Source organism: Nicotiana tomentosiformis, chromosome 4, assembly GCF_000390325.3.
Source record: "Nicotiana tomentosiformis chromosome 4, ASM39032v3, whole genome shotgun sequence".
In the NCBI taxonomy this organism is placed as follows: domain Eukaryota; kingdom Viridiplantae; phylum Streptophyta; class Magnoliopsida; order Solanales; family Solanaceae; genus Nicotiana; species Nicotiana tomentosiformis.
In genome coordinates this window covers 27,688,613-27,696,891 of record NC_090815.1, presented here as the reverse complement: position 1 = coordinate 27,696,891, position 8,279 = coordinate 27,688,613, and the positions used below count along the sequence as shown (strand labels likewise).

The following is an 8,279-nucleotide window of genomic DNA, read 5'->3' as shown; positions in this document are numbered from 1 at the left end:
TGTTTATGATTTCATCATTTTTGCTCACCTTTGCATTTTTTCTCTATTTGAAAACTGTTGAAAAATATCTTTAAATAATTTTTACTGGAACTGGGTTTAAGCGAGATGTTTTGATTCAATCCTGATTTTTAAAGCATGTGGTAATCTACTGAAATTTCCCGATATGAATGTTATATTCTTTATTGCTTGTCACTACTGCTCAGTCTTTATTTATTATTGTTACTTACTGAGTTGGCGTACTCACGTTACTCCCTGCACCTTGTGTGCAGATCCTGGTGTAGCTGGACACGGTAGCTGGACACGGTAGTGGTTGTTGATTATTTTGGTTGCAGATTTTCTCGGGGATAGTAAGGTAGCTGCTTGGTGACCGCAGCTCCTGCTCTTCTTCCTCTTATCTTCCTCTTGTTGTATTTAGCTATTTTTCAGGTTGAGTTAGCCTTGATATTGTTAGACAGATTGTAGTAGATGCTCATGACTAGTGACACTCCGATATCAGGCTATTCTTTTCCGCACTTTTATTTTGATTTGAACTCCTTTACGAAGGTTTTTATGTTAAATAACATTGAAATTTTCTTGAAATGAAAATATCAGTTTGTTTTGAAAATGAGTCGGGTTGCCTACTTACACAATAGGCGCCATCACGATAGGGGTTAGGTTAGGTTGGGTCGTGAAAACCACATCCTCCCTGATTGCTTCGATTCGTATAAGGATTTCTAATGATTTATTGAACAAGTTTCCCTTGAACTTTTATGTGCTTCAGGAACTTTAAATCCTTCAGGTATTTTCATAAAACTTTCATTGTCCAATGAGCCATATAAGTATGTTGTGACAACATTCATTAACGGCATATCAAGCCTTTCATGGACTGCCATATTTATTAGATACCTGAAGGTAATTAGCCATTTTTTGGCGACGACTCTTCAGGACATTGTTTCCCTTGCAATTCTGAGCCTACCCACCCAATTAAAATCAAATTCCGACTACTTTCATATTTTTTCGGTGTGAACAATGGGTTTTCCAGAAAAAATCTATTTTTTTTTCGGCGTAAACATTATAATGGAATTCATATTAGAAGCCTTTGACTCACAATCCGTTAGATCCAATGCATTAAATCCAATCCAGATGGTTTCTTTACCGGATTATATTGAGTTCCTTCACTACAAAGCATGTAAACAAACATCTTCAAGGATAACTTTCGTTGTTCAAACAGATAGTAGCGTGATTTGTGTATCCCAATCTTCATCCTCTGAGTCTTGGGTCATTGATTCAGGTGCATCTGATCATATTTTAGTAACAAATATTTTTTCACTACTATTTCATGTTTTCAATCTCTCCTAACAATCACAATGGCCAACGGGTCTCAAATCATGGCAACTGGAATAGGTCAAGCAAGTTCACTTCCTTTCTTTACCTTCAGATTCAGTTCTTTATGTTCCCGCTAGTCCTTTTAATCTCATAGTCGTTAGTCGCTTAGCCAAATCACTTTAATGCTCAATTTTATTTTTTGATGACCTTGTTTTTATACAGGAATACAGTACATGGTGAATCATTGGTACCGGACGTAAATCAGATGGACTTTATTACCTTATCCTTGGAAAATCACATGGACTTACATCTTGCCTTCCTTCAACAACTTGTCCTGTCACTGATTCACCATATTTATACATAAATGGTTGGGACATACCAGTTTTTCACAATTTCAGAAAATGGTACCTGGTTTATCTCAGTTGTCCACTATAGAGTGTGAGTCATATCAGCTCGGTAAGCATACCCGCTCCCATTTTCCTCGACGTCTTGATAGTCGAGCTGAGTCATCTTTTACTTGAGTCCATTCAGATGTTTGGGGTCCTAGTCGGGTCAATTCTACCTTGGAATTTCACTACTTTGTCAGTTTCATTGATGATTATTCTAGGTGCACTTGGATATTTTTGATGAAAAATCGATGTGAGTTGTTTTCTATTTTCCACACCTTTCACGCTGAAATTCAAAATCAATTTGGGGTTTTTATCCGCACATTTCGTAGTGATAATGCCCTAGAGTATTTGTCTTCCCCATTTCAGTAGTTTATGAACTCTCAAGGGATTATTCATCAAACATCTTGTCCGTATACATCCCAACAAAATGGGGTTGCTGAAAGAAAGAAAGAAAGAAAAGACATCTTATTGAAATTGCTCGTACCTTACTCATACAATCTTATGTTTCGTTGCATTTTTTTTTGGGGATGCAGTTCTTACATATTACTATATTCAGCTATCCAGAATCAAGTTCCAGTCTCTGTCTTGTTTCCCCACCTATAGCTTCAGTTTTACCACCTATAGCTCCAGTTCCACAGCCTAGTCCAGTTCAACCTTCTACAGCTCCACCACTCCTGACTTATCGTCGTCGTCTGCGCCTAGTATCAGGCCCATCTGATTCACGTCCTGCACCTGACCCTGCTAATATTGCAGACTTATCTTCTCTTAGTCAACCGATTGTACTCCGGAAAGGTATACGGTCCACACAATCATAATCCTCATTATGTCGATTTAAGTTACCATCGTCAATCATCACCCCGTTGTGCATTTGTATCTTCTTTGTCCTCTGTTTCCATCCCTAAGTCTACAGGTGAAGCATTGTCTCATCCAGGGTGGCGACATGCTATGATTGACGAGGTGTCTGCTTTACATACGAGTGGTACTTGGGAGTTTGTTCCTCTTCCTTCAGGTAAATTGACCGTTGGTTGTCGTTGGGTGTATGCAGTCAAAGTTGGTCCAGATGGCCAGGTTGATCGACTTAAGGCTCGTCTTGTTACCAAAGGGTATACTCAGAAATTTGGGCTCGATTACAGTGATACTTTCTCTCCCGTGGCTAAAATAGCATCGGTCCACCTTTTTCTATACATGGCTGATGTTCGCCATTGGCCTCTCTATCAATTGGACATTAAGAATGCTTTTCTTTACGGTGACCTTGAGGATGGGGTTTATATGGAGCAACCACCTGGTTTTGTTGTTCAGGGGGAGTCTAGTGGCCTTGTATATCAGTTGCGTCGGTCCCTCTATAGTATAAAGCAGTCTTCTCGAGCCTAGTTTGGTAAGTTCAGCACAATTATTCAGGAGTTTGTCATGACTCGCAGTGAAGCTGATCACTCTGTGTTTTATCGGCATTCTGCTTCAAATCTCATTATTTATCTAGTGGTTTATGTTGATGATATTATTATTACCGACAATGATCAGGATGATATTACTAAGTTGAAGCAACATCTCTTTCAGCACTTTCTGACTAAGGATCTGGGTAGATTAAAATATTTTTTAGGTATTGAGGTCGCTCAATCTAGCGTAGGTATTGTTATCTCACAAAGGAAGTATGCCTTACACATTCTTGAGGAGACAAGAATGACAAGCTGTAGACCTGTTGATACTCCTAAGGATCCGAATTCTAAACTTCTACCAGGACAGAGGGAGCCGCTTAGCGATCCTGCAAGATATAGGTGACTGGTTGGTAAATTAAATTACCTCACAGTGACTAAACATGTCATTTCTTTTCCAGTGAGTGTGGTAAGTCAGTTCTTGGATTCTCCCTGTAATATTCATTGGGATGCAGTTGTCTGCATTCTTCAATATATAAAATCAGCTCCAGGCATATGATTATTGTTTGAAGATCGAGCCCACGAGCAAATTGTTGGATACTCAGATGCTGACTGGGCTGAATCACCTTCTAATAGACGTTCTACGTCTGAATATTGTGTTTTAGTAGGAGGCAATTTTGTGTCTTGGAAGAGTAAGAAACAGAATGTGGTTACTCGATCTAGTGCAGAAGCAGAATATCGAGCAATGGTTGTGGCAACATGTGAGCTAATTTGGATCAAACATTTGCTTAATGCGTTCAAATTTGGTGAAGTCAGCAAGATGGAACTTGTATGCGATAACCAAGCTGCCCTTCATATTGCATCAAATCCAGTGTTCTATGAAAGAACTAAACATATTGAGATTGACTGTCATTTCGTTAGAGAAAAGATACCCTCAGGAGATATTACTACAAAGTTTGTGAAGTCGAATGATCACCTTGTAGATAATTTTGCCAAGTCCCTTACTGGTCCTCATATTAGTTACATATGTAACAAGCTCGGTGCATATGATTTGTATGCACCGCTTTGAGGGAGAGTGTTAGATAGTTATGTACATAATATGAATTAGTCCTAGTCCCATATAGAATAGGAGTATTATATGTATTGTATAAATAGGGTTCATTGTATTATAATTAAACAGAATATCAATAATAGATTTTTCTCCCGCGCATTGTCACAAAACTCTTACCTTAATACCATGACTATATACTTTTTTTTGTTTGCTAGCTCGCCAGAAGTTTTTATTTTCTTCACTAAGTTCAAGATAAAAGCAGCTCAAAATTTAAGAGAAATATTATAACACCAGTACATTACTGATATATTCCCAAATAACAACTGTACAGAGAGCTTATTTCAACACAAGCAAAGGGAAGAGCAAAAGCAGGCCAGCTGCTGAAACAGTAGTAGTAAACTTGAACATATTTATTAACAATCTGCAAGTTCAATCTCAGCAGATTCAATGGCGACAAATTCACCCCCAACTTTTGGAACCAGAATCACCACGATAGTATCTTCAAGGCCAATTTCCTCAAGCAACTCAGTTATGGCGAGCTGAAAGTCCTCTGGCTCCTTAGTGGGACCCCATGAATGTGTGGTAAGTTAGTATAGCTTCCTGCAGACTCGGCCTAATCTAGCTCATGCCAGTTGAAGGTATTGTCCCCGTTGAGAAACACATCTTATCTTATTTGCTTACTATCATTGTACTTGACTTGTTTCAAAGTTAACATTTCTTCTTTTACATCTTTCTTCTGCCGAGTCCTAACAGTAGTTGGCCTACGAACAGAAAATGAAATGATTTTGTCCAACTTTGTTATTGGGAATACTTGAGTAGCTGGTGGAACTGAACTTGGATTGACAGTGATCTTGCTGTTTTTCAGTGGCTTAAAATGGCGCCATGGGGTAATTGGGGTTGGCATTTGTTGGTAATCATATTCCATTTTCCTATTGTCCAAACAATCTCGGACAAGAACCCGCCACATTCGGTCTACATTTGCATGGTGACAATAAAACATACAGGATCTAAACCAGCTGAATAGAAGCTGGCCATGTCCTCATTATTGGTTTGATTAGGATCACCGACCCAAATATGGACAGGAGTATGAGGGATATTCTAATTGGTTCCCGTACCTGGTTTTGGATTTTCTCCAACGCAATATGGCTTAACAAAATAGAGCTCCAGGCATGGAGCGTTGGTTATCATTTGACGAGACATTAGAGTTAAGTTGTTGCCCATAGTTTGTAGCTCAGTTGTTTTCACATCGTCACCAAAAAAAACAAGATCCAAGACTGTTCCACATCTATGGCTTTGGTTACGTTTTATATCGTTGAGGTTTGGGTAAACATTTGGTTGATCAAACATGGGCGGCAAACGCACACCCTTTTGATGGTCCCAATTCCAATATGGCAAAGCAAAAGTTGGATCATTGATTGGTGATAATCATCTATGGAATGAGAAAAGCCATGAGAAGTGAACTTGGAACTCCTTGACATCTACCGTATAAGAGCCCATTACAATAAGCACAATGGATATTGGCTTGTTGTTTGAACCCTCTTGCGCATGACGTTGGAACTTCGCCGGAAATTTTTCTCCCGGCGGCGCGTGAGGGTCTTCTGACGGAGAATTGTTTTATGGGTTGGTCGTCGGAGGCCGATTTGCTTCGGGGTGGTGTTGATTTTTGCATAACACTGACGAAAAGTGGCTTTTTACTTGCGGCAGGCCTGTGTTTGCCAGAAAAAGACTTACGGTTGACTGATTTTTTTCTTCCCGGAGTCGCTGGAATTTATGCACAGCGATAAATCTCTCACGATTGCTCTGATACCATGTGAGAATGCGCGGGAGAAAAATGATATTCTGTTTAATTATAATACAATGAACCGTATTTATACAATACATATCATACTCTTATTCTATGTGGGACTACGACTAATTCATATTATGTACATAACTATCTAACAAGTTTAACTTCTAAACACTGTCAGTAAAAGAATCTTTACATTATTAGATCATCAGAAAGATAACTATAGGTAACGATTCATAACAGTCCGAGTATTAACTTGCAAAATTAGGCATACTAGTAGCATAAAAATTCTATAAGACTATCAACGTATACAAGTTAATCCTTAAAATAAAAGGATGTGTTTTCTAAAATGTGATGAATTTGACTTATAGAACTGAATTTTGAATTATGGTGGAGTAGTTAACTAACATAATTACATAACAGTACTTTGACTTAAGTGTATTCAGTCAACACATAAATTACAGAAATCCTAAATAAAGAGGTTCGATTGACTAAGAGAAGGTGTTAGGCACCTTTTAAGCTTTGCATCGCTATGCAACCTATCTATTTACATTAATCTTCTAAACCAACCAATTAAGTCACGAGAAAGGAACTAAAAGTAAAAATAAAATTGTTACATGCGAAATTAGAAGAAATGGAAAAGCAAAATAAAACTATTATGTCCCTAGTTAAGTGAGAAAAATAACCAAATAAAATAAATTACTGCATTCTAATAAATTAACTGAATAAATGGAAGTCAAACCTGAAATACACATAATCTTTCATTTTTAAACATTGGACGAAAACATGTTTGAAAATGAAACATTTAGGCAGGGTTTGTACTTAATAAAACATGGCAAGTTTAAGGAGGCATGAAGGTATTCTGCGATAATCTTAATGAAAAAAGATTGGCTCTATGTAAAGAATATTGGGCAGAGGTCCAAAAGTAACACACAGCTAAAAATCATTTTTTTTTATACATTACCAAGATCATCTCAAAAAGTAGTCCTCAGCAAATATTTCTCATTTCACCCTTAGGATTTCTCAAGATCCTCATCACTTAAACAACCAAAAGCTAACAGGAAAGAAAATGAGAATTTACTGACCATTTCCTCAGCCTTTGCAATAAAGGAGTTAAATTCCAGGAGCTAAAGAAGCTGCAGAAACATATCCACAGAGGCGGTCTACCTTGGGACTTTAGTATTCCTGTATACATGAGATAATCACACAATTTAACATGGTATTAGTGCAGTCAAAGGTCTTAGGTTCAATTCTAACTGCAACCCGTTATCAAAACAAATTTCCGCCAAGGCTGGTTGAAGATATAATTAGTAAACAGTGACTTAGGTCCAAGGTTTAAACCAAACTAAGCTTGGTATTTAATTGGAGAAGGGTAGAGGAGTGAGTTCATTATCCTCGAGTTTTGAAGGTTGCGGTTGGTCCTAAGGGTTGCCCCAGACAATTTCTCCACCATAAGAAAAAAAATATAAATAGTAAACAATGAGCCCTCTCTAATAGGTTAAGCTATTGAATAAGATGGTAATGCAATTCTAGATACAAATCTCGTTTGCAAAACTTATTATGATTAAAACCCTTCACAAATCATCACTACAAGACTAATCGTAGAGGGAGAATAAACCATCCATTATATTCCCCGGTACAAAATTAAATTTGTTAATCATACAAGAAATGAGTTCAGGAAAAATAGGACCACAGACATCATGTAGTCCATCACTCAAAATTGGGTAATGAATTCAGAAATGAAGTCACACAAAGAACACTTCAAGGGAAATGCCTTGACAATTGGCAGTTACTCGCAGTTAAAGATAGATTCAAACTTATTGGCAATCAACATAGTACTCCTTAAAACTTACCTCCTCCACGTCTATCAATAGATCAAACTACAGCTTATGTATAACCTGCCGTCACTCCTCTACATCATTTCCCATTTTCTCTCTTAAGAGAAAATTCAAGCCACTTAGGGGCTAGGTGTAACGACCCGACTTGTCGTTTTAAGAATTAACGCCCCGTTCAGTGACTTAAGGTCTCGAGCAGTTTCGCAATATGTATTATGACCCACGGGTGTGGTCGGGTTTGATTTACTGAAGATTCGGAATTAAATTAAAAGAACAATCCTTATTTAGAAGCATAAATGGAAAGAGTTGACCGGAGAGTTGACTTTTGAGTAAACGATCTCGGATTCAAATTCTCATGACTCCAATAGCTCTGTATGGTGATTTTGGACGTAGGAGTGTGTCCGGAAAATCATTTGGAAGTCCGTAGTGGAATTTGGCTTGAAATGGCGAAAATTGAATTTTTGGGAAGTTTGACCGGGGAGTTGACTTTTTGATATCGGGGTCGGAATTCAGTTCTGAAAATTTGTATAGGTCTGTTATACC

General features: G+C 37.9%; 1 pseudogene; it reads right to left on the bottom strand.

The window, feature by feature from the left end:
• Positions 1 to 4,446: 4,446 nt before the first annotated feature.
• LOC104085717 (polyphenol oxidase E, chloroplastic-like) lies at positions 4,447 to 7,597 on the bottom strand (annotated as a pseudogene).
• Positions 7,598 to 8,279: the final 682 nt, after the last annotated feature.